Consider the following 22678-nt stretch of genomic DNA (forward strand, 5'->3'; position numbering starts at 1 on the left):
GAGAGAGAGAGAGAGAGAGAGAGAGAGAGAGAGAGAGAGAGAGGGAGAGAGAGAACACGTGGGGAGATGTGCCTTAACGAGCACTGGTGGCGGCAATGTGAAGGAGGAGGGGGAGGGGGAGAGGCAAGGTCACCTTGGAAGGATGAAGAGGAAAGTCTCTGAGTATAAGTGGGGCACCCACCTTTGAGGCAGAAAGAGAACGGGCAGAGGAAAAGGAAGAAAATGAAGAGTTGGTGATAAAGGCCGAGAAAATCCCCTCAAATTGAACCCCTTGGTTTATGCGTCTGCAGAGCTTGGCATCCTTGTTCTGTACAGGGCCATCTAGTAAATACGTTGGGCTTTGTGGGTCACAGGAGTATGCGTCACAGCTCCTCAGGCCTGCTCCTGCAGTGTGAAAGCAGCATGATCGGGAGTCCTTAATGACCACAGCCGTGTCCCAATAACACAAGAGTGGAGGAAGGAGATGGAGACTGAAGCGAGGCCAGGGGAGCCGAAGGAGTTCATTTTAGCTGGTCTTCTCAGGCGGGAGGGAGCCAGGCGAGGAGCAGAAGGTTTAGTCTCTGGGAGGACAGTTTGGTGAGAAACTAGCATGTGGGGACTGGGAGGAGGCAGCTGAAGTCAGTACTGACAGGGATTCTTGCCCAGAAAGGATTGTTACCCCTGCAGGGCACCCCAGAGACCTCTGCTTGGGAAAAAAGGACAGAGCACGTCTCTGAGACCAGCTGTGCTGGCTGTAGCCACCTCTGCCTTACATGCCCTCAGAGCATGTCTCTCTGTTTTTTTCCATCTCTTTTCCCCTCTCAATCACTGGCAAGGGCGGACTGAGATCTCTACTCAACATTCATTCATTCCTTTTGTACTTAGAGGGTGCCTGATACGCACTAGACACTGTTCAAAGTGCTGGAGTTCAAGTGAATAAAGCACACGAGTTCACAAATCCTGCTCTCATGGGACTTATTTGGGGAAACAAACAACTGATAGTTAGAAAATTAATGACCCTACTTACTGGTAAATGCTGCAAAGAAAGTAAATTTGGGTAATAGGACTGGTTTGGGGGAAGCATCATTTGGAGCTGGTGGTCACGGAAGACCACAGATGAGCTGAGATCTGAGACAAGAAGCTCCAGCATGTGAAAACCGGAAGTGAGACCCTTCTGGGCAGAGGGGACAAGGGAAACGGCTCTGACATCAGGAGAGCCAGTGTGGTTGGAATACAGTAGTTTCCGGGAGAGGGTAGGAGATGACTGTGGATAACCAGGAAGCAGGAAGATGTAGCCAGGGCACGGGCTGGGGCCCTGGGAGACTGCATTCTCCTCCAGGCTCTGCCCCCGATGTCCTGTGTGACCGGAGGACAGTCACCCAGGATCTCAGTTTCCTTGTTGCCAGAACAAGATGATGTAAAGAAATCGGCCACTTAATGATGTGTGTTTAAAAGGAGAATCTTTAAGGTTCTTTGCAGCCTGTGTTCTATGCCCAGTGCCGATCAGGGCTTATCAGGGCTCCCTGCTCCTTTTCTAATAGCGTTCCCCTGCCTTTTAGGACTCTTTAGCGGGGCTGTTCTCCCTGCAACCAGAACCGAACACTCTCTGCCTGCCTCCCCAGGTCTGCGCATGTGCAACCCTCTTCTTTCTTTGTTCTGTCTGTTCATCTCTCATCCCTTCTTTAAGCTCTAGATTAAATCCCACTTTGCTCATAAAGCCTTCCTTGACCACTTATCCTCCTAACTCCAATATAGTTTATTCCCACACATTTATTCAATCTGCCCAATGTCATTCTAACCTTCTAAGGATGCTGTATCAGTTCAGCGTTCGCCAGAGAAACAGGATCAATAGGATTTTTATACATGTGTATACATGTAGGGCAGTGTTTCCCAAACTTTTGACATATGTCTACCCCTTCTATAATTTTCGTAATGCTGAGTACCCCTCGTACTCATGAGAACGTAGAATTAGGCGCAGCTAAGCACGGTGCAGTGCATATCCCCACCAAACTCCGGTGCAACGCGTACCCCCACAAAACTCTTCCCGTACTCCTGGGGATACGCATACCACACTTTGGGAAACACTGACGTAGGGGAAGAGATAGATTTTAAGGGCTTGGTCCACACAATTTTGGGGTCTGAAAGGCTAGAGACCTAGGGAAGAATGGATGTTGCAGTCTTGAGTCTGAAGGCCTGGAGATGAGAATCCCTCTTCCTTGGGTGACCTGTCTTTTAAGGCCTTCAACTGAGTGGATGAGGTCCACCCACATTCTGGAGGGTAATCTGCATTACTCAATGTCTACTGGCTTATATATTTACTCATTTTTCCAGCTTTGTTGAGATATCATTGACATACAATGTTATGGAAATTTAAGGTGTTGACTTGATACACTTATATGTTGCAAAATGATTACTACCATAGCTGTTAGCTAACATCTGCATCATGTCACATAATTAATTACCATTTCTTTTTTGTGGTGAGAGCATTTCAGATCTAGTCTCCCAGCAACTTTCAAGTATATAATACTGTATTATTAACTGTAATCACTGTGCTGTACATTTGAAGATGTAGCTATCAAATCCATCAGAGTAAGATTCTAAACCACCCGAGGCTTGTAGAGGTTAGATCATTTGCTTAATTGTGTTAGAGTAAGTGGTAGACAGAATTCTAAATATGGTCGCTTAAGACTCTTGTCCCCTGGTTATTCAGTCAAACATTAAATCCCTAGAACTTATTCATTTTATCTTTGGAAGTTTATACTCTTTGACCGACATCAACCCTTTGCTCCAATCCTCAGCCCCTGGCAAAACACCATTCTGGTCTGGTCTCTTGACATTTTTCAATGTCTACTGATTTAAATGTTAATCACATCTAAAAAACATCAAAGCAACATTTAGTCTAGCATTGGGCCAAACAACTAGACAGCACAGCCTACCCAAGTTGAGACATAAAATTAACTATCACAGATGATGGAGCCTTATGAATATTCATATTCTTCACTAGATTCAGCACAAATGCATTTTGTGTAGTAAGCACTTGATAAAGAGTTAACTAAAGGATTCTAATTAGTGCTATATATTCCTTCATTCAGGTACTGTCATAAGGGCTGGGCAAACAGCCATGTGTAAAACTGATAATAATTAAATCTGACTCTTGTTCACTCATGGTTTGACATCTTGTAGACCCAGTCGGAGAGGTTGTTGTTTGCTTTTAGTTTTAATTTTGTTTTATTTTTAATTAGCTGGTGCTGTAAAATTATAATAAGTGTGTAAGCCCTTTGAAGATGTAGCTATCAAATCCATCAGAGTAAGATTCTAAACCACCCGAGGCTTGTAGAGGTTAGATCATTTGCTTAATTGTGTTAGAGTAAGTGGTAGACAGAATTTTAAATATGGTCGCTTAAGACTCTTGTCCCCTGGTTATTCAGTCAAACACTAATAATATAGGTAATGCTGAGAAGGAATTTTTGCAGATATAATTAAAATTCTAAGTAGGTTGATCTTGAGACAGAGAGATTGTCCAGGCAGTAGATTGTCAGGTAATCCAGAGATTGCCTGACCTAATAGATGAACCCTTTAAAAGCAGAGTTGTCTCCAGCTAACAGAGCTTCAAAGCATGAAGGAGATGCGATTCACCATCGCTGTCTTGAAGGAGTCATGAACCAAGGAGGTGAATAATCTTAGGTACTAAGGGTTGATTCCCATCAATACCCAGCAATACTGATATATAATAGATATAAGATCCATTGGCCAAAGAAATGGGACCTCAGTCCTACATTCTGCCAGCAAGTGAAATGAACTTAGAAGCAGATTCATCCCCAGATCCTCCAGGCAAGAGCCAGATGGCCAACACCTGGATTTTGGCCTGGTCAGACTCTATGCCGAAAACCCCATAATGCTCACACAGACTTCTGACCTATTGACTTCTGACCTATTGACTATTTGACTTATTGAGCTAATAAAAAGTTGTTGCTCTAAGCATCAAAAGTTTGAGGTAATATGCAGCGAAAGAAAACTAATGGAGAATGCACAGCTAAATAGTGATATGACTCGTTTTAAATGCTTATTTTTTAAAGTGGCTTAGGAAGTAAAATACTTTCTCATAGGAATAATCTTTAACAAACATTTGCATAAAAAGAATGTTTTTTGTTATGTGGCCAGTGGTTCTTATCTATAAAAATACTGCAAGTCTGAGACATGTCAGTTATGCTTTGGGTTAGGGGAAAAAACCCTCTACAGTCTATGATAAAATATTAAGCTATTATGCTAAAAGCAAAATAAATTAATGAAGATCCATAAGCCATATCCACTGTCATTGATGTAAAATATTTAGTATCATCTTTATCACATGTTATGAGAATAACTAATAATATGGGCAAACTCCTGGTGTTCAATACCCCAAGGACTAAAGAACTTATGAAGGAAATGAATAATTTGTTATTGCTTTGGAAATGAAGGCTTTAGGCAAGCAGAGCTGAGCTTCCTGTTCTTAATAAATGTAGATAGATGTGTTTCATGATAATTTAATATGCCTGGAATTAACTCCCACTTTGCATCTGGCAAGTTTCTCCCTTATATTTATTACATTTTTCCTCTAGACTCACTCATCTCCCCAAACCTCTAAGAACTACCAACACACCCTGAAGGAATCTGGCCCAAATACTAACTTCTGCATATAAATAAAATATGAGGGAAGGACAAGGGTCACTGATGGTCTGAACCAAATACCCATTGTTCATATGGGGAAAGTGAGGCCCTGAAAAAGGCCTTGTGAAAGTCACAAGAATTTAGTGGTGAGGTTGGAACTAAAACTTTATTTATTTTTAATTATATATATATATATATATATATATATATATATATATATATATATATATACTAGTGGAGCGGTGCGTGACATTTGTGCTGGGGGGGAAGTAATGGGTTCCCTCAGCCCAGCCTGCACCTCTCCAATTGGACAACCCTCTTGCAGTCTGGGACCACTGGCTCCTAACCGCTCACCTGCCTGCCTGCCTGATTGCCCCTAACTGCCTCTGCCTGCCTGCCTGATTGCCCCCAACTGCCCTCCCCTGCTCGCCTGATGACCCCTAATGGCCTCTGCCTTGGCCCTCACCACCATGGCTTTGTCCTGAAGGAAGTCAGACGTCCAGAAGATGGCCAGTCGACCCAGTCCAATTAGCATAGTACCCTTTTATTAGTGTGTGTGTATGTATTGATATATATATATATATATATATATATATATATATATATATACACACACACACACACACACACACACACACACACATATATTTCAGAGAGGGAAAGAGAGATAGAAACATCAATGATGAGAGAGAATCATCCATCAGCTGCCTCCTGCATGCCCGCCCCCCACTAGGGACCGAACCCAAAACCTGGGCATGTGCCCTGACAGGGAATCGAACCGTGACCTGCAGGTGAGCTGATCTGTGAAAATAAAGTTGGCTTTGCTATAGAACAGACAAAGCAGCATAGAGCTGTGCATAGAGCTGTGCACAGAGCCGTGCAGAAAGTCTCTGACCCAGTCATGGAGCCAGGAGTCCTGGCCTTACAATGACCCTCTTTCTCCCTCTACATTCTAGCTGATAGATAATAGATATAAGATCCATTGTCCAAAAAAGGACAAAAATATCAGTTTTATCAATGGCTTGGCACGTGCCCTATAATCTCCACAGAGTGGGGATCCATGGTACAACAAGCAAAGGAGAAAGCTTCTGAGAACTGGAGCTCAGTTCTTTCACCTCCGAAATCTGGGCCTTGGGATCAGCCCGAGGATCTGGGAGACGGGAGACACATGGTGAAAGGTCGGCTCTGTGCCAGCTCACAACAACCCTGTGAGGCCCACCGTGTTATCCCCCTCTGACAATCCAGGAAACGAGACTCACGGAAATAATCTCCCCAAGGCCACACCCAGACCTCTGGGGCTTCCGTTTCCTCATCTATGAAATGGGAGGGGTGGACTAGGCCTGAGGTCCCCCTTGGCACTCACACCAGGTGTGCGTGAGACTCGTGGGCTCTGAGGGAGGTAAGAGAAGTAGCATCCCCAAGCCTAATAACTAAGCACTGGAGGGCTGGGTGGGGGTATCTTTGAAGAGGATACCCAGAGGCTGCGTGGATGGTGCGGTCAATGACAGAAAATGACCCGACAGAGAAGGAGCAAGTTTAGGGAAAACCTGCTGAGTTCCGGTCTGAACGCTTGAACTCGGAAGTGCTGGCAGGATATGCAGGTGCAGGTGCACTCGCGAGAGATCACAGTGACACACCTGATCAGCCCTCCCCTCCTTTCTTCCTCTCTGGGGACACTTTACATCCTCTCCTTCCCTCCCTCTCCCCCTCCTGCCTGCCCTCTTTTTTTTCTCCTTTTCATCCTTTCCTTCTTTTCCCCAACTGAGTTAAAACATGCAGAAGCCTTTTTGAACTGAAAAGCTATAAAAATATGAGACTATTATTAATATTCTTTGTTCTCTGTAACATTTGGCAATGGCTAAAGACTTTTTTTTTTTTTTTTTTTTTGGTTGCCACAACCAGAGGGGATGATACTGGCATCTCTGTAAGTAGAAGCCAAGAATATTGCTGTCCTACAATGCACACAACACCCTCTCTTTGCAAAGTGAGTTGAGTGCTCAAGGATCTAATTTGGCCTCAGTAGCAAAATAACTGCATTGTGTCTCCGTTTTCTCATCTGTGGAGTGGAGACATAAACCACATTGGAGGATTTTTTATGAGGGCGGAATGAACTAACGTGACTCTTCAACACCTGTGCTCATGGCAAGGTTTGTGACTGGTCCTTGGGGAGATAAGCAATGAAGAATAAGCTTTGAGAAACTTCTATAGCAACTTGCCAGAGAAATTTTATGTCAGTTAAATCTTATAGTTAAAAAAGAAAATAAAAAACAATAATTAAGCTTAACTTTTGCATTTTTTTAAAAAAATTCACTTTATAGTAATTAATTTTTATTGAATTCTATGAACGTATTTGTCCATGGCAGATAGGAAATTTAAAAAACAACACACTGCTGGAACCGGTTTTGCTCAGTGGATAGAGCGTCGGTCTGTGGACTGGGGGGTCCCAGGTTCGATTCCAGTCAAGAGCATGTCATTGGTTGTGGGCACATCCCCAGTCGGGGGTGTGCAGGAGGCAGCTGGCCGATGTTTCTCTCTCATCGATGTTCCTAACTCTCTATCCCTCTCATTGATGTTTTTTGCTCTCTGTCCCTCTCCCTTCCTCTCTGTAAAAAATCAATAAAATATATTTAAAAACAAACAAACAAACAACAACAACACTGGTTTAAATAGTATGGCAAACATGGAGTTAACGTGCAAATACTTAAAACAGCACCTGGCACCATGTAAGTACTTCATAATTGTTAGTTAACAGTAATAATAGCATGATACTCTAACCAAATGAGCCATCTATCCCCAATATATATGTTCCCGAGCTTTATCTTCCATGTCATTTTAAACTCATCCTCAATCCTGTTAAATCTTTTTCCCACAGTGTGAGCCATTAGGGAAGTGCTACTATACTCCTGACTCATTTATCATATATTATCAGACACTAAATATTTTATCAGCCGGTGTCTGCCACTGGTCCCGAGGGGAGTATAACCAGCAGCGGACAGAGCTATTCTGGTGGTTATGCTGCCGCAAACGGCGGCATAGTCTTACCCTGAGCCCCTCTGCCAAGAGACCGGTCCCCCTGACTCATCACCAGGTAGGGGTCAGAGAAAACCAGAGCCGGACAGTGAGACAGCCCTAACGGATTTTATTCAGGACTATTGCAATGGGGGAAAAGAGACCTCAGTATAGAGCCAGGCTCCGTTCCAAGTACAGAGCAGGCAAGTGGGAATATATAGGAGCAGGGTATGGGTCAATGGATGAAAAATTACTAAGAGGCCCTGCCGGCATGGCTCAGTGGTGAGTGTTGACCTATGAAGCAGGAAGTCACGGTCCCCAGTGTGGGGTGTGCTGGAGGCAGCTGATCAATGATTCTCTCTCTCTCATCATCTATGTGCCACAACCAGGGTACACGCCCTTGTTTCTACTGTCCTTTCCCTCTCCCTTCCTCTCTGAAATCAATAAAAAATATATCTTTAAAAATTATTAAGAGGAGCCCTAACCAGTTTGGCTCAGTGGATAGAGCGTTGGCCTGCGGACTGAAAGGTCCCAGGTTCGATTCCAGTCAAGGGCATGTACCCTGGTTGTGGGCACATTCCCAGTAGGGGGTGTGCAGGAGGCAGCTGATAGATGTTTCTGTCTCACTGATGTTTCTAACTCTCTATCCCTCTCCCTTCCTCTCCATAGAAAAAATAAATAAATAAATAAATAAATAAATAAATAATAATAATAATAATAATAAAATAAGAGGAATAATCAGGGGTGAGGAGTGAACTGACCTCATAAGATTCTTGCTGAAAAACAGGTCAGGATAATCAGACATCACTTGGGAGATGGAGGGAGATGAGGAACCCAGTCAGATTTCAAGGGTCAGGGGTTCTTGCTAAACTGACTTAGCAGGGTTCTTGCTGAAACTGGATTTTACAAGGCTAGAACACAGATGGGCTGAAGGAGAAGGCCTGGCAGCCTGACTAAAGTTTGGTCAAGCAGAGTCCTTGTCAGAGGGAGACCACTTACTCACCCCCACCCTTCTGTGGTCCAGCGGCCCTTCCTAAGGAAACCGCTGTTTCATAGTCCAAGCTCCATGGGATCATCCCAGTGTCCTCGGTTCCCTTCATTGAGGCACCAGAAGCACATGTTTCACACAAAACAAGTTCCTGGGTAGCAGGAATATTAACACTGAAATGGTTCCATGTCTCCCTGGGATTATGGACTACCTAACATTTTCACTTAGTGGATCGATGAAAGGGGTGGCAGACATAGAAGGACAAATCCATCGCATGCAAGCAGTTCAGCACATCCGGCTCCCCGGACCCCACTTTTCCTCCCTCCCTCTGACCTCCTCTGTGCAGCCTATTTTCTCTTTCCTCTCTTGAACCGTTAGACTCTTATCACCTTCTCCTCTGACACCCAGCGGTTTTACAAGGTCAGGGGGCAGGCAGGCCCTGACTCCAGCCAGCATCATTGTTCCTGTCACAGTCCCCTCTGAGTTAAGTTGAGAATCTCCTGATGCCTTTCAGACAGCCAAAAGCACAAAGAACTGTTGCAATCATAACACGAAGCTCTGGAACCATTTCCCTCAAGACTCGCTTGGCTCACCAGGCCAGGTACCAAGCTGAAAGTCCTTGTGGAACGTGTTCCGTGTGTCCATTCCTCCAAGAAGCCTTCATGGTGAATGGGAGAGCCGGGCACAGACTCACACATTTCCTTTTTCTTTTTTTCTCAGTAAGAACATTTTATGAGTTTCTTCTCTATCATTATTCTCTTTGGCTGAGCTCTCCTTATTTATTTATTTATTTATTTATTTATTTATTTATTTATTTATTTTATTGATTATGGTATCACATAATTGTCCTCATCCCCCCATTCCCACCCCAAACCCCTCCCCACATATTCCCCCCCCCCCCCCGTTGTCCATGGTTACCGGTTAGGCTTATATGCATGCACACAAGTCCTTTGGTTGATCTCTCCCCCTAACCCCCACCCTCCCTTACCTTCCCTCTGAGGTTTGAGAGTCTAATCGCTGCTTCTCTTTCTCTGGGCCCCTTGCCTGCTTAATCATTCACATCATAATAAAATCTCTGTGCCCCAGAGGAACTCGACTAGATTTCTTTTGTTAAAATCTCATTAAAGCCTGCCTCGGCCTGTAATAATTTGTTAATGGATGGCAGTGTTATTTGGCTGCTACTGGGCTTGCTTTCATTTCAGGTCTCATCGTGGTTGGCTTGTCTCCCAGGCATCTGGGTGCCACTGGAGGGTAAAAGCTGCTCTGGCCACTGCAGACCCAGTACCTGTGAGGAAAGACACGTCTCCCTCCTCTCCTTCCTTCCTCTATTCCCTGTTCAGATTCTTCCTATTCAGCTGAAACATACGGCTCTTCATATGAAGCCGAGCCCAATTCCCAGCTAGTTTCCCCTGCCTGGTGGTTCGAGGTAAGTCTATTTGCCAAGGGTCCCTTTCCATTGTGTCTCCACAAAACCACAAAGCAAATATTTAGGTGTTTTTGGAATGACCATCCAAACAGCCGCAACTAAAGCATTTCCAAAGGCATGTGACAAAGTCTGTCTGTGGGTGGGGAGGGCACTCTGGGAATCACGGGAGGTCATGGAGGTAGAATTGACTTATAAATTGCAGCCTGCAGAGGTGTAGACCATGAAGCGATCTGAAGTACTCTGGGTTTGGGCTGAATTACAGAAGACTCTAGCGGCCGTAAGCCTAAACAGGCGGGAAGTACTTGTACCCAACACCATGTCTACCAGGCCATGAATTCCCTTTATAAAATATAAAAGGGGGGGGGGGGAGAAAGGAGGAGGAATAGGTTGTGTGTTTTCATTTGCATCACTGCACCTGTCAATCAGTTTTTGCAAACAGGACAGCAGGCTCACCTAGTCATCCCATACTCTCTACAATAGCTATGGGATATTGATGATTTGATAGGTAAAATGGAGTTCTAGCAATATGACTACCACTACTACTGACAACATCAATAGCTAACGTTTGCCAAGCACTCACTCTCTGCCAGGCACTGGTCTAAAATCCGGGATCTTCACTTGGATAATTCCTATACTCTCACAAAACCATAGGAGATCGAAATTATTGTTATTCCCAATTTAACGATGAGGAAACTAAGGGTTGAGCTTCAGAGCCCCGAGCATTCTGACTCCAGAAATGGCTTCCTTGCCTATTTAAGCCCTTTACATTAGCTAAGCTAAAGTGTGTTTCTAGTTATACTAGAAATAAAGGGTCAGCCCAACCTCATTATCCCAAACGACCATCATGGACCTGAGAATGGGAACGTAGTTGAATTTTCCTGAGCTACTGGCCGGCTACATCACAGCTATTGTTCTACCCAAATCTCACGTCAGATCTACCTGCTAGAGAAGGAGGTTCCTTTGAGGAAAGTGACTTAGTTAGGTACACTGGGATCCGTGAGGAGCAGAAGACACAATAAGTAAGGCATGGAGGTATAAAGAAGGGTGGGTGGCCAGGCAAGTGGGATGAAGGAGGGGGGTTATTCACCGGAGATAAAGTTGGAGAGACAATAGAGACCCTGGAAGGCTACCTCAAAGACCATCCCAAGAAGCTCCAATTATATGCTGAGGGTTTTAATCAGGAGGATAACATCAGCACGTCTGCCTCGTGGAAACTGTTCTATAGTTGCATCGAAAAAGATGGAGCAGGCCGAAACCGGTTTGGCTCAGTGGATAGAGCGTCGGCCTGTGGACTGAAAGGTCCCGGGTTCAATTCCAGTCAAGGGCATGTACATTGGTTGCGGGCACATCCCCATTAGGGGGTGTGCAGGAGGCAGCTGGTCAATGTTTCTCTCTCATCAATGTTCCTAACTCTCTTTCCCTCTCTCCTTTCCTCTCTGTAAAAAATCAATAAAATATATTTTTAAGAAAGAAAAAGAAAAAGATGGAGCAGGGACCGCTTTTACTACTGAAGCAGTGAAAGGGAGAGACAGAGCAAGCCTGGGGTTGGAGAAAGTGGTAGAGAAGGGAGCGGTTGGGAACAGAGGTGGTGAGAAGGGGAAAGAATATGTAGGCAGATTAGGGGGCACAGGGGAGAAAGAAGTTGACTAGGAAGGTTCCCAGGTCTGGGGCTTAAGTGATTGGGTAGATGCTGAAGCCAATAAAAAGAATCAGGTGGGCCTGGCCGGTGTGGCTCAGTGCCGCTGAGCATGGACCTATGACCCAAGTTGTCATGTTAACAAGCCAAATGACACAATGTTGAGAGATGGCACGTGTCCACCATTGCCTGGGTGGTCCTCTCTGCAGACCTACAGCCCTTCCCCTCCATGGAGGTAAACTTTCCTACAGAGTCTGTATGTAAGGCAGAGGCATTTGTGCTCCCAGAGCCTGTGGGAGTCTTCTCCTTACGAGTTACTGCTTTTGGCGAAATAAACCCAGTTCTTTGGAATACAAATCCTTAGCTCGAGGTTGCTTGAGTGGAAATTTTTAATGAGCAGTCCCCTCAGCTACAGAGTTGGGCGAAATGCTATTCTCTTAATGTGTGTGTTCCCACAGAAGCTAATAAATGGGCATTCCTCTGGTATGGACACGTCCTATTACTCAGCGTGATCCCAGTAGTGCTGGCAAAAAAAACCATTAGCTGCACCGGCGAACAGCTGAATTCATTATGTCCAGCTACAAGAGTAATCCCCAGACGGATTCCTGTTGACATAGAGGGAGCACCAGTCGCCAGTCTGGGGGGAAGTGGGGTAGGGAGGGGGAGGCGATGACAGGGCTGCCGGCAGAGCAGCCAGTATTGCCACGGCCCCTTCCGCGGCCGCTGTGCTGTCCCACTAATCAGAAGTCACCGCTGCTGCTGAGAGGATGATGAATGGCCAATGCATGACACTCTGTTATATTTGAGACAAAGAAAAATGGACACCAGGAAGGAGGGAATCTCTGGGTTTAGGTTGAGAGATGGAAGAATGATGCAGCAGAAGATAAAGGATTTAACCACTCCTGTCATCACCCAGGGAGCCGAAAAGTAGGTCACCAGCATGCAGCCAGTTGCACATGTAACGCTGGCATCCCGGGCTGAATGGGCTCACCGACAGACATTCCCTAGCTTGAGGCTGAATCATCCCCACACCCGTGCCAGCCTGGGCCGGGGAGACTCCCCTGAGAGGAGACACAGCCTAGTCACCTCATCCGTCATCCTGGATAGGCACAATCCCATAGAACAAATCTGGGCAGGGTTCCTGAATTCAAGGAGTGACAGCACCTGTCATCCTCTTAAGAAAGATAGTACCCATCATCCTCTGCGAGAATTCCAGCATTCCAAGGAGCCTCAGGGAGCGGCCTTGCCCTGGGGAGTAGGAAGCGACCCTACAGGCCACCAGACAGGCCCCCTGGCAACCCCTTCTTGGCCTGAAGCCACTTCCATTGTCCTGACAATTGTCAGACTGGTCCATTGTATTCAGAAGAGTTCATTGCCAGAGTGCTCATGCTTCCAAACCCATTGTTTCAACTGGCTCTGTTCCCCATTGGTTCTCAGCAAAATTACTTTCTTCCTCTACTGTCCCCGGCTCCAGGCAAATAGGCTGCTAACTCTTTATCCGAGAAACCTCCTCCATGCAGCTCTTTCTAAAACCAAACACTGCAACCTCATGTAATCTCCCCCTCGTTTGTCCTCTGCTGTCAATGCGTATCCTACTGTCACTTCATTCATTCATTCAACAGGAATCTACTGAGCACCTACAGTCTGTAGACCAGGCACTGTTCTGGGCAGTGAGGACCCAGTCATGAACAGGACAGGTAATGTCCTCATCTCCTCATGCTTCCAGCGAGGGAAGATTTTCAGTAAGCAAGTTCTATCAATTGATGCTGAGAAGAAAGTCATAGTTGTACAGCTGAAGAAAGAAAAAATTTAAGCTATTCAAATTCTTTGATTCAGGCTTGGTTCAAATTATATAACCAGAGGTCACAAAGGTGTTTGACAAGCCTTAGATGGATAGAGCAGTGCCCTTTTGCTTGTCAAAGTGTTTTCCTGAGGCTGCCAACCTCCAAAATGGTTTTCTGATACAATTTTCTCTCCTTCTCCTCCTCCTCCAACCAGAATCTTTCTTCTTAGGTATGAGAGAGAAAGCAATCCTATGGAATGAATTCACACTGATGTGTGAATGAATGACTGGTTCACACATAATCCTCAAAGAGTTTTATGATGTGCTTTTTAAAATATATTTTTATTGATTTCAGAGAGGAAGGGAGAGGAAAAGAGAGATAGAAACATCAATGATGAGAGGGAATCATTGATTGCCTGCCTTCTGCACATTGGACTGAGCCTGCAACCCACGCATGTGCCCTTGACTGGAATCCAACCTGGGACCCTCTGGTCTGCAGGCCGACACTCTATCCACTGAGCCAAACCAGTGAGGGCAAGTTTTAGTTTTTGGAAGAAAATTTTTACTAAACCTAAATGATATCTAGATATTTCCATACTCAATATAAATTAGAAAAAAGGGTTTTATAGGAAAAGTTTCCACTAGGTTGTAAGCTGTGGGTTCCTTGGAGGCAGATACCATAACATTTTGGGTACTCAGTCATCTAGCCCAATCAATTGGATACCTAATCAACATGTGTGAATTGACAGGAACAGAAAGAGGGAATAGGAAGGAGAAGGGAGAGAGAGGAAAGGAGAACCAGGGGAATGAAGGGAGAGAAAAGATATGAGGGAGGAAGGGAAGGAGGAGTCAAGGAGAGGAAAGCAAGGAAATCATTAGGGAGAGATAGAGAACCAAACACACTCCATATGATGGCATAGCTTCTGTTTTTTTTCCCACTACAGTGAGGAGGGACTTTTTCCAATAGAAATGGTGGGAAATGCTGTCCTTTAAAGTGCCAACAAGAGGATGGAGCGAGAAGATGCCAACCCCAAAGGAAAGATATTGATCAGAGCCACACACTTCTATTCTCCAGCACAGTAGAAATGACAGATGACTGCCCACTATCAAGTAGCCTCCCAAGGGGCCTCTGTCCCCGGAAAGAGGCCAGGATATCTAATGATCACAGGAACTCGGGCACTAACTCAGTTAGGGTTATGAAAATTGATCTCTGTAGATTCAATATGATTAGAGACTGCATACATCTGTTGAAGGCCGCAGTGGGATTTTCCACTCAAACCAAATGCAAACGGGAACTTGAGAGAGAAGTAGAGGTCAGAGGTGGGGAGCCAGGACCACCAATTTTCTTTTGGGTCTCAGGACGGAAGAGGAAAATCTTTTTTAGATGCTAAAGAAGAAGGGTGAAGCAGCAGATCCTGGCTACGGGGAACCAGCGACCAGAAGTCCTGGAATTCGGAGAGAAATGGGTTCAGGCGCTCGGAGGGATGGAATCCTTGAGCAAGGTCAGCCCGAGATCCAAAGGTTATTCATTCTTGCCAAGATATGGAGGGAGCTTACTCTATCCTCTGGGATTGGCCTGCTTGAGATAAGGATATCAGAAAGAGCTCGGCCCAGCTCACAGCCAGTGAGATTGGCTGTGTTTAAATGCTTGCTTGCTTCCATCTGTACCAGCAGGGAAACCAGGGTGCCTGGATTTAGTTTCAAACAGAATCTTGACCCTACCACTCACTGGTTTTTATGACTTTGGTCAAGCCCCTTAATCCTTCTAATCCTTCATTTCCTCATCTGTAAAGTGGGGGAAAAACTCCCCCTTTCTCTGCACCATTTAATAAGTGCACTCACGAATGCGATCTTCTTTACTCATTACCACCACCCGACCCGGTAGCCTTGTCTTTTGACAGATGGGAGCACGAGCCTCAGAGATTGCCGCTGTTCCGAGGTCACAGAGCTGGGAAGTGCCAGACTGGAACTGACACTTGGTCTAACTTCAAAGTCCACAGCCTCAAACTGGGCGGCCTGTTTCTCCTCCCCCCCCCCATCCCCCCCAAATGTCCTAAAACCACACTGCTGAACAAAAATAAAGGTTTTCCCTGCTTCCTGCTTCCGTTCAAATACAGCTGAGGGAACGTGCTCCTTCTCCCATCCTGATACGGTTGTGATTAACCCAGTCATTAGTAACAGGAAAGGTGCAAGGCAGGAAGACCACGGTAGAGGCATGTCATGTGGACAGCTTCCCCGGGAAGCTACAACTTGACACTCCCAGGGGCCCGTCAAAGGGAAGACAGACGTGCCCAGTAACGCTGGGAGGACTAGAGAAGATGCTGGCCCTCAGCCACACCCAAGGTCATTGGCCAGAGTGGGCGTGGCCATTGCAAAGACACAAAATGTGGGATATTTAAGCCCCTGAACGTAGGGGTTCGTTCTCTCATGCTCTTGGGACTCCCTTTTTTTTTTTTTTTTTTTTAATATATTTTATTGATTTTGTACAGAGAGGAAGGGAGAGAGATAGAGAGTTAGAAACATCGATGAAAGAGAGTCATCGATCAGCTGCCTCTTGCACACCCCCTACTGGGGATATGCCCGCAACCAAGGTACATGCCCTTGACCGGAATCGAACCCGGGTCCCTTCAGTCCCCAAGCCAACGCTCTATCCATTGAGCCAAACCGGTTTCGGCTTGGGACTCCTTTTTTTAAAAATGTTTTTTTTATTGATTTCAGAGAGAGGAAGGGAGATAAAAACATCAATGATGAAAGAGGATCATTCATTGATTGGCTGCCTCCTGCACACCTCCTATTGGGAATTGAGGCTGCAACCTGGGCATGTACCCTGATTGGGAATCGAACTGTGACCTCCAGGGTCAATGGGTTGACACTCAGCCACTGAGCCACACTGGCCTGGCTCTTGGGACTCTTGAGACTTGTGTGACTGGGTTTGTGAGGCTCTCATGCATTTGCCCCCGTGGCCCACGGTCACTCGAACCCCACACACAATTAACTAATGGACTGTCACTACTCTGATGCTGTGCTGGACCTGGCTCCAACCTGGAAACTCTGGACACTGGCTTTGCTTCCAGCCTCACTGAAACCCCAGAGACACTTCCATGGCTGGACAAAGGGATATGGGACGTTGGAAACTCAGGGAGGTATTTCCAGAGAAATACTGGTGAAGCTTTCTCCCATATTGCATCCTTCTGTGTGGGCCTCCGGAAATGCTTACTCCAGGAGTCCCCCAAACCTCCCCCCCCCCACTCCCTCTGATAACAATCCCAGCAAGGTCTTCAAAAGGGAAGCACTGCCTGGGCAGCATGGCTCAGTAGTTGAGCATCAACCTGTGAACCGGAGGTCATGGGTTCAATTCCCGATCAGGGCACATGCCTGGGTTTCAGGTTCGATCCCCAGTAGGAGGTGTGCAGGAGGCAGCCAATCTATGATTCTCACACATCATTGATGTTTCTCTCTCCCTCTCACTTCCTCTCTGAAATCAATAAGAATTTATTTATTTATTTTTTAAAGGAAGCCCTCCCCTGTTTATCTTTCAGTTAACAAAAGGCACAGGGGCCTTTCTGGTTTCTCTTTTATCTCAGTGTCCTCCACCTTCAGACTGGGAAACTCAGCTCAGCACCAGGTCTGCAGGGGACAGAATTATTGTAAGGAGCTGCCGTTTGTCAGCTTTCCTCGGGCCCCTCACCAGGGCAAGGGCGTTGCCAAACATGGTCCCTGCCTCTGTCCACCCTCAGCGGCTGCAGCCTTGGCATTCAACCGCTCCAGCTTATTAGAGAAACAAATTACCAACATGAGAACTGCGGAGGCATTCAGATGGAAAATGGTCTCTTTTGTATGAAGTGACTTCATTGGGTACCGTTTTCCCATCAGCTCAGGGTTAGAGCTTAGCGGGGCAGCCACTAAGGAGAGCGTTTGGCCTCTGCCTTCCTGGCTCCTTTTTCTGTTGCCGCCTCTTGAAAAAAGGAGGAGAGCGAAACCACTTTAGGAAAGACCTTTCAGGCCTGAGGGTCCGTTTGCAAGGTCTGCTGAGAATCTCCGGCTGTGATTCTCTGATTTGTAGCCCGATTCTCCTGTGCAAGGACTTTTAAATCTTTTGCTTCTTGCACTTTCCCCTTCTGCTCCTCGCCCCTAGCCAAGACCTCTCACAGCCCTGGTGGCTGAGAAAACAAAATGAATTTCAAAGGGATCCTTGCTGGACATAACTCTGAAGGATGCTTGGGGTGGAGGATTGGAGAGAGTTTGAAACTAGTTGGGTTTCTGTTATTCGGATCCTGAGGTTTCTAAAATAGCACTGGAAATCTGCTTATCTTTTCAGAAGCCTGTGCTCCATTCTGGACCAGCTGGATTTTGACATTTTTGTTGCATTCCCATCACGTTTCCAGCACGAATTCTGATCTGTAGAGCTGACACGTGATCCTCCATCATACAGAGGAGCCTCCATTCCTCACGAATCCGGAATAAGCAGGGTGAGCCTCCTAGACACCAATGGGACTGATCTCTCTCTCTCTCTCTCTTTCTCTCTCTCTCTCTCTCTCTCTCTCTCTCTCTCTCTCTCTCTCTCTCTCTTTCTCTCTCTCTCTCTCTCTCCCTTTCTATCTCTCTCTCTTTTCTTTTTATTTTCCCAGAAGGAATGTGAAAAGGGTAAGGTTCAGGATTAGTGGTTGAATGTACTGAAAAAAAAAAAATACAACAAACTGGCCCATCAGTGTTGAGTCAATGCTCCATACGTTTAGTGTGGAAAGAATTCATGGAGAAAGTGAGTATCGAACATGCTTTGAAAACACTTGACAGATTTGTGGCTCCTTTTATGGACTTTTAAACTTTTTTTTGTCCAAGAAAACCAAATAACCACACATTGTTTCTTCTCGCCTATGAAAATGGCACAGACATGCAGTCTTTCAGAGGGAAAACTTGTTCATGCTATTGTGAGAAAACGTTGTCATGATGGCAGGTGGGTAATTTTGTCATCTAGAGTTTCTAAACAACGGAGCTGAGCTGAGACCTTTCAGGGGGCTGTGAAGTCAGTTGAGCAGATCATGACCAGCCTTTTGAAAGGAAATAATCAAATAGGAAAGAACAGAAACCACAAGTGTAGGCATGCAGGTGTGCTCTTGCATGCACACAGGATCATAGTGTCAAACAAGCATGTCAAACTCAAAGGCTAACACGGGCCAAATAAACAAGGCATGCGGCCCGTGGGCCACGAGTTTGACATGGCTGGTGTGAACTGTAGTTCTTACTGAGGCTCATAGAGCTCTAAATGTGGCTTCAAAAGAACAAGGTTCTCAATTTGGTTCTTCTATTGAACCGTTACCTTAAGTAGAGGCCCCTTCTCTAATCTTTTTTTCTGTCAGCATAGGTAAAATGAAGGGCTCTGGTAAAACAGGAAAAATGTGCCCTGGCCAGTGTGGCTCAGCTGGTTGAGCGCCATCCTGTGCACCAAAAGGTCGCCGGTTTGATTCATGGTCAGGGCTCATACCCAGGTTGTAGTTTGATCCCTGGTGGGGCATGTGAGAGGCAGCCAATCGATGTTTCTCTTTCTCTCTCTCAAATCAATAATAACCTATTGGAAAAATATAAATTTATTTCTGCCAAAGTATACTCCATCCCAACGTCTGCTGGAAATGGATTGAGGGTTTTCTGAAGCAACTGCGTAACTGCTCCTCCGGTGACATCTATGTGGCTGCCCAGGACTTGACTAAGGTATGCCTATGGAGCTAGCTAGCACCACTGTCAAAGGAATTTGTTATGGAAGGGATATATTGAGTGATGATGACATTTTAGAAATGAAACTGTCAAAGATCAAATTCTTAGCACAATAACTGGCTTGTGGTCTAAGCATCTTCTCTATTGACACTTCATCTCCCTTAAAAAAAAGAAATATCACAAGAAATACCAAGCCGTGTGGATCCTGCCTTGTGCATGTTCCAGCGCAGCTCTGCCCACCGTTTCCCGTCCACATGGAATGCCGGGTGCCTCACTGCAGAACCCGAGGTTCTCTTCACATGCTTTGTTCTATAAGCTACTCCTTTCTCTGCAGCTGAACCAAGGTCTGACTTTTACTGCATCTGAAGGGCAGTCTGTCACGGGATTGCTCTGTGGGTCTGTCTCCGTCTGTGTCAGGATTTCTTGGAGAAGGCACGGCCATCCATTCTCACAGGAATGCACTGCAGAGGACCCGCCAATGTTCAGTAGATCCTACACATGTTACACTGCAATGTCCTTGAACCTGGTCCCTGCTAGCATCTGAGATTGGGATGTAATGGAACTTGATTTAAGTTCTGATAATTGATTACAGTACAATCATAGCAATAATTGTAAAGTTTTGTAGTTATTACTTGTATGTCTTTTCATTACCTTGTGAATAATTTGATGTGTGCGATTTAATCATGCGTATCGTTAGATTCCCCTTCCAGCAAGACCATCAATGGGCACCTTCAGGCTCATGATAAATGATGCTGGGATTCAATTTATTACTGGAGAAAAGAAAAGTTGTTATCTACAAAAGAACACAAGTAAACTGTTGGTGTCGTTATATTTGGGAGCTTACACTTAAATGTGTCCCATGTGTGGGCTTGAAGTAATTCACTTCTAACCTAAAGGAACCGCTGAAACTTCAGGGAGACCACCGAGACCTGGGGCTGGCAATCTATGGCCTAGGGGGGTCGAATCCAGACTACCACCTGTGCCTGTTGGTCAGGTTTTATTGGAACATGGGCACGTTTTTCTATGGGTTCTTTCATGCCACTGCAGAGTTAAGTAGTTGTGACAGAGACTGATAGTCCACAAAACCTCAAATATCTACTATCTAGCCCTTTACACAAAATGTTTGATGAGCCCTGATCTAGACAGAATCCTCTGGTTCTATGTGTAAGGGAAGTGAGGCCAGGGAGAAGTGACTCGCCCAGACTCATTAACTGCACAGCTGAGCTGAGCCTGGAGGCCTCCCTGTCCTGTCTCTCTGTTTGAATATCCTACTCTGTCTTCACCAGCCTGAAGCTCTGAAGCTCTAAAGCCCTGAAGCTGTGCCTGTATCCCTCTGCTTCTCCAAGGCAGCCTCTGTGCGCCTCTCAGAGCTGATGGGTGACGTCTTGTTTTCCCACGCATGTCCATTTGCAGGTGGAGTGACAGGGTCTCAACCTGAACCTAGACTCTGTTCACCCTGGATCTAGCCATCCTCGGGCATGTTTGGAGAACCTCGGCCTGGGCCCCCCAGGAAAGAGCTCATCTTCGGGAGCAAAGGGTAGAGTTGCGTAAATCTGGGTTCAAAAAGAGGAGGAGAGAAACTAGATGGCCCTCCCTCTAGGCATGCATGACACCTGCCTGAGCCCTCGGGAGAAAGGGCTGCAATAGGAAAGAATGAAGACTAAATAAGTTGTTCCACAGAAGCTGGCAGGGGTGTGGAGGGCATTAGACAGGGCAGAGGATTGGTGGCCGTGGTGCTGGTGGCTGGGGCACATGAGAGGTGGAGAGTGGTGGACTCCAGGTGACTTCACTGGCATATGTGATGTGTGTAATGGAACTCAGACATCAAGCCAAGGCATGAGGAAAATAATGGATGCTGGCCATTGCCCAGAGGACTATTTTATGGACACACTAGAGGCCCAGTGCACAAATTTGTACCCCTGTGTGTGTGTGGGGGGGGGGAGGGGAGGGGGTAGTCAGGCCCTGATCAGGGCTGGGATAGCTGGGGAGAAGCCATGGGTGATTGGCCAGCCAGCCCTGCCCCCGGTCAGGCTGGACTCGCTGGCTGCAGTGGGCATCTTAGCGACTGATCGTTCTGGTCGTTATGGCATTATGGTCTCTGGCTTTTTATATATTTAGATGTGATGTGCTCCTTGGGGTCTCCTAGAACCAGGAGGGAGAACTGAGGAGGCTAGAGGATTCATAGGAGCAATGGGACTGAACAAGAGAAATGCTATTTTTAAATCTCCAGCTGGTCCAGCGGGAAGCAATAACAGTTACAAGTGCCAATCAATCCTCTCACCTGCCTTTGCCAGTTTTAGAATGCCACAGAAGCGAGTTGGAGCTCTTCCCAAGCATGCCCTCAGAGGTGGACAGTCATGCCTCCCAAGCTCCATTGCTGAGTTCACTAACCCTGGTTCAACAGGGCAGGGCTGTCCTCCCAGCCATTCGACAAGCAATCCCCTCACTGTCGGGTACTGCGTTTCTATAAAGACTGTCATTGTAGTTGATGGTTTTGGCACAGCCAACCTACACTTGAGTGGGATCCAGAGAAATGGCTTTCGGACTTTGAGGGGGGAAAGCAAAAGAGAACAAATACGTTTTTAACAACTACAATTCCTATTCATAACAGGAAATCCTGGCTTATAAACCTAGGGCTTAAAATAAGCCAGACAGAAAGAGGTAAGTCTATTCATTCCACGTGGGTGGTTATTTCCAAGGAGCATGGAGGAAGATGGGAAAATGGCAAAAGAGGGAGGGAGGAAAGTCGCAGGGGCTGCAGTTTGGATCCCTTAATTTCTGAACACCATTTTCTGGCCTTACTTGTGGTCGTGTACGGTGACTTTATTAATAGGCAAATGGCCTGTGAATCTTATAAAGAGTGAAGTTATGGGTTAAGAAAAATTATCCGAAATTTAACATGTATCCTTTAGGGTCATGCCATTGCATAGTCTAACAAGCCCACCCAAGGATCATGTGATGCCTGCCCTAGGGAGATGATTTAGTTAGACTTACTAACTAGTAATGGTTAGGGCCAGACTCTATAAAGTTAGGTGTTAAGAAGATTGCTATGTGGCAAATGAATTCTATCAAATAGAAAACATAACCCCAAGTCTGATCTTATCGCCATGGGGGATATTAACAACTTTTATGTAATGTTGCAAACCTACTTCCCACATCCTTTCTCTTAATGGTCACATGTAAAAGTCTCTTGTGTTTGCCTTTGATTTGGCGTTGTCCTGGGGTTCTCTCCTTAATGAGGTACATAAATCTTCGACTATGTGACTATATGAGCATCATGTTTACAACATTTTATAGAACCTCTCTCCTCCAAAATTCACCATGGGCCTCCCTGCTTATAATTATCCATCGTATTCTGTGCATCCTAACGAGTTGAATTCATCTGGCTTCCATTTCTCAGCTGGCAGATTAGACAAAGTCTCTTTATTTTAAAAATGAAAGGAGAGCCGGCCAGCATGGCTCGGTGGTTGAGCACTCTTATGAACCAGAAGGTCACAGTTC

The sequence above is a fragment of the Pipistrellus hanaki genome (genome assembly GCF_964339955.1).
Source record: "Pipistrellus hanaki genome assembly, chromosome: 18".
Lineage (NCBI taxonomy): Eukaryota > Metazoa > Chordata > Mammalia > Chiroptera > Vespertilionidae > Pipistrellus > Pipistrellus hanaki.